Source organism: Octopus bimaculoides, chromosome 1 (genome assembly GCF_046866305.1).
Source record: "Octopus bimaculoides isolate indiv1 chromosome 1, ASM4686630v1, whole genome shotgun sequence".
Taxonomy (NCBI): domain Eukaryota; kingdom Metazoa; phylum Mollusca; class Cephalopoda; order Octopoda; family Octopodidae; genus Octopus; species Octopus bimaculoides.
This window is the reverse complement of record NC_142928.1, coordinates 134,666,395-134,671,394: the sequence shown is the minus strand read 5'-3', so window position 1 is coordinate 134,671,394 and position 5,000 is coordinate 134,666,395. Positions and strand designations below refer to the sequence as shown.

Here is a 5,000-nt window from a genome sequence, read left to right as displayed (position 1 = left end):
AGGTCTATGTGATTGATTATCCAGTTGTTTCTATGAATATATAATTATTTTAGTTTATTAATGAAAAAATAATACACAATGTCTTTTACAAAATGATAATCGCGTTTCGTTCACTGGAAAGTCTCTATGTTGTTGTTATTGTTGTAAATGTTGTTTAGCCCCAGGTCTGCCTCGATCGATCGATTCTCTCATTGAGACAGGTATTTCGACCGAACAATGAGGTGTGACTTTCAGATCCATCTTCCCTGTTAAACCATATTAAATCATGACTCTCTCCTCTGCTTCGTTGAGGACCAGTCTACACACTGCAACATGCACTGATGCATAGTATGGGTGCAGCACGAGGGTCTGCATACGTTGCCCTCTCTACCCTGTCCGCACGTAAGATTCTTGTGGTGACCACAGCAGAGGTAGTCAAGTTAGACGAGTTAAGAGTGGGACTGTTGCTGCTCTTTGAGCATATTGTCAATGGTGTGCATCCCACTAAAGTGTATAGAACCACTGAAGTTATTAATGTTACGGTTATTTATGTGCGCATGTGTTCCTCATGTTTGTCCGGAAGAGCTATTGTTTTTAGAATGTTTTAATAATTTGTAGTGCTCTGTGTATTTGGAAGTGATTTTCATGACCTGTCCTAACAGGAACTTTAAGGTCTGAAGCTTCCCTCAGTATCAAAATGACCCCATGTGTATATCCGGATGCTCTTTAATTTCTAGCATTGTTTATCCTGTTTTCTGTGTAATCACTGTGCAGTTTGCCATAATGAGAAGTGCTCAATTTTCTGTGCTTTGTCGTTTTATTGTGGGAGGATTGGAGCCTAAGTAGCGCTAGCATGATCCATGATGGAACTCATGTGTTGTATATATAACATTGTTGTAGTTATAGCTGCGATTGCTTTAATTATGTTTGTGCGTCGTTTTGTTTTCATTACTGCATCTATCTATGTGGTCATGTTACAGAGGAATTGTAATTACTAGAAGTTTTACCTTTTGTTTGTACATCTTTGTGTATGTGTATGCGTGTGTGCGTGCGTGTGTGTGGTATGTTTATGTTTTGGAGTGTGAAAGTTGGTCGTATTTCACGTCCTCTTATGTTACTGGCAAGAAAGGCGACTGGGAATTTCGTGGGTGCTATTTTAAACATTGTGAGAGCCAGTTCTGGGGTGTAAGTTTGTGATATTTACCTGCTCTTATAACTTTTGAATTTTTAGATGTCCGTATTGTATTTTTCTACCTAATCGAAAGAAGGGTTCGAAATCATACTCTACGGGAAGATATGCATTTTACGATATGTATTCGGTGTAGATTTTGGTGGCTGATTTCGAAAAACTCTTGATTTTAGCGTTTGTTTATTTGCTGTAGCTGTGTGGATATAGTGTTACATGTTGTTATTGTGACATGTGCTGTGGTATAAACGTTGTTCTTGTTTTTGTTACTTTTTTCTTTAACCTCTATATAGAAGTGCAAGGATGGTTGTATGGCTAAGAGGCTCGCTTTGCAACCATGTGGTTTCAGGTTCTGTCCCATAGCGCAGCACCTTGGGCAAGTGTGTTCTACGATAGCACCCCCCCCCCCCCCCACGGCGACCATTGTTTTGTGAAGGAATTTGGTAGATAGATATTGCATGGAAGTCTGTCGTGCGAATATATATGTGTATATATATGTATATATATATATATATATATATATATATATATATATATATGTGTGTGTGTGTGTGTGTGTGTGTGTGTGTGTGTGTGTGTGTGTGTGTGTGTGTGTGTGTGTATGCATGTATGTGTATATATATATATATATATATATATATATATGGACGGATGGATATGTATATATGTATATGAGTGGAAGCCCATCGTATAAGTGTGTGTTTTTGTGTCTGTCTATATCCACCCCACTGCTCGACATTGCTTTGTTTATGCTCCTGTAACTTAGCGGCTCAGTATAATAGAACGAATCAATAAGTACATAACTTGATATAAGCACGGTAGATACAATCTGTTCGACTAAAAGCCTTTTGAAGCAGTGTCCTAGCTGGTCGCTGTCCCATGAAACTAACAAGTAAAAAATAAAAGAGAATAACTAGTGTTTTACTGATAGTTTTGAGATCTATGATGGATACAAATGTTTGCCAGTTTTCTGTTTATAGGTTATTGTTTATTATTTATTGATTGTTATTTTCTTGTTTAGTTGACTGATGTTGAGTTTCATTTCAGTTATGTTTGGTTCTGACGTTTGAGGCAGTTTTGGACTTTTATAAATTTGGTTATTTTGGGTGCCATTTTTTTTTCTTTATGTTGCCATACTTTTCTAATCTTCTTGGAGGTGTATGGCATCTTGGGCAAGTGTCTTCTGGCATGCAACCGGGCTGACCAATGCCTTGCGAGTGAATTTGCACAACGGAAAGTGTGCGGAAGCCCGTTCTATACAAATATGTATGTGCGTGTATATATATATATATGTATATGTATACACACGCGCGCACACACGCACACACGCACGCGCACACACACACACACACACACACACACACACACACACACACACACACACACACACACACACACACATATATATATATATCAGTGCACATGTCCAAGTATGTGTATGTGCGCAAGTGTGTGTGTGTATGTGTGTGTATGCCTGTGTGTCTGTGTTAGTCCTCGCACCATTTGACGATTGGAGTTGACTTCTGTTTTACGCCCTCCAACTTAGCGGTTCGACGAAAGAGGAAAAATTAGAATAAGTAGCAGACTTAAATGTATACATAAATATATTCTTTTATTGTTTTATTCTTTTCTTTGTTTCAGTCATTTGACTGCGGCCATGCTGGAGTACCACCTTTAGTCGAACAAGTTCACCCCAGGTCTTATTATTTGTAAGCCTAGTACTTATTCTATCGGTCTCTTATGCCGAACCGCTAAGTTACGGGGACGCAGACACATCAACATCGGTTGTCAAATGATGGTGGGGGGACAAACACAGATACACACACATAAATATATATATATATATACACACACACACACTCTCACACACATATATATATGTACATATATACGACGGGCTTCTTTCAGTTTCGTCTACCAAATTCCCTCACAAGTCTTTGTGGGACCGAACCCGGAACCATGTGGTTGGTAAGCAAGTTACTTACTTTGATTGACTAAGGCTTTCAAGGCTGTGCTCCACCATGGCCATGGACATGATCCAGTGACTAAATCCAGTAAAAAAAAAAGCATTTTTCAACATGGTTGTTTGGTTATGATAATCGGTAACTGGTCCAAAGAACGTTGGAGAATTTGTTTGCCATGTGGTGAGGTTGCTCGGAGCTGGAGTCAGAAGATGTTACTTCTGCAAGGCATTTACAGCTGTTTTCCTGATATGAGTGTGTCCCGGTGTGGATTATTTTGGCTGTAAAGGAAGTTTAGTATGGGCATTATTACGTTGCTTCTTGTGTCTCTGTAAGTTTTGAATCTAGGAAATAAGGAGGGTATTGATCTCTGCCCCAATGATATTTGTGAAAGTGTTAAAAGTTTGTAGATGCGGGTTGTAACGTGGTGCAACGGTTGGTGAAATCAATGGTCGTGTATACATACATACATTCATGCATGCATACACACACGCTCACACACACACTTATTAAAACGTAATTTTTATGTCCAACTAAAGATGGATGCCTTATCAGAACACCGAATCTGGCGTTATTAACCATCAGAGAACCTCTCATATAGGCACTTGGTGCATATGAGACGGTCCTTCAAGATTAATAACGCAGAACTCAGTGTTCTAACAAGGCATCTGTCTTTAGTTGGCTATAAAGATTACCTTTTGGTACTAATATTGATTCTGTTACTACTACTACTACTACTACTACTACTACTACTACTACTACTACTAATAATAATAATAATAATAATAATAATAATAATAATAATAATAAATGCCCGGATGCAGTACCAGGCAGTGACTCTCATGGCTTCTAATCTTAATTGATTGCAAGTGTTATATCATGTACATTGTTTTGTCTTGGTATAAAAGATGGGCTACAGTAAATATTCTGCTCAATACCACAGATTTGCTTGTCAGTAGTTGTTTGACCTTAACCAGTTGAGCATATCCCTTGGTGGCTGACGATATGTGCATTTTTGATCATGAGCAGAAGTAGTTGGGGAGAATCATAGCCATGTGCTGAGAGGAATTCTTTGGGGTTTGAATAATTCACCTTTGGAAACATGGGTGTTTTGCCCAACGTCCTTAAACAAACCTTATTCAGGGACCTTTTGAACGGAATGGGCTACTGGACCTGAAGAAAATTCTAGCTAGGCCTCACCTGCGAGGTCATGCGCTGTTTATCTTGATATGAAATCACCATGTCGCGTACATATGGTTGTGATGCATGTGCCTGGTGTACCCTTATCAGACGGGTAGTCATGATGGGTATAATGGCCTTCATATATTTTACCCCAGTGTCATTTTTATGGTGTGCACTGCTCTGTAATAATAATAATAATAATAATAATAATAATAATAATAATAATATATATATATATATATATATGTGTGTGTGTGTGTGTGTGTGTGTGTGTGTGTATATATACATACATACATACATACCCACACGATTAAGTAGACAAACGAACAAAAGAGGCATTCAACATATTTAATAGGGGGTTACATACATCATTAAAACAGTTTGAGTTTGCCCCCATGCAAATTAAAGTTTCGTAGGTTCGTCACAATAACATCGCTCGAAATCTATGTTTGCATGTGATTATGTATGTATATATATTTGATTTGTTGCGCTTATATTATTGTGCTTAGCATGTATATAAATCGTAGCAATTACATTTCAAATGCTAGTTCTGATATCTATATGCCGAATGTAAGCTTTATATGCACGTTATAAGACCACCAATGTGGTGATGGGGTCCACTTCATCTTGTCTGAGTGCAATTTGGTATTCAGAGAGTTCTGTGTTCTGATAGTAGCTATATTTTCTAAAGT

The 5,000-nt window shown here is 38.1% G+C and overlaps 1 protein-coding gene across 1 annotated transcript in view; it reads left to right on the top strand.

Moving 5' to 3' along the window:
- Positions 1–5,000, top strand: part of LOC106870289 (uncharacterized) — a 300,263-nt gene that overhangs the window by 1,531 nt on the left and 293,732 nt on the right. The window lies entirely within an intron of this gene.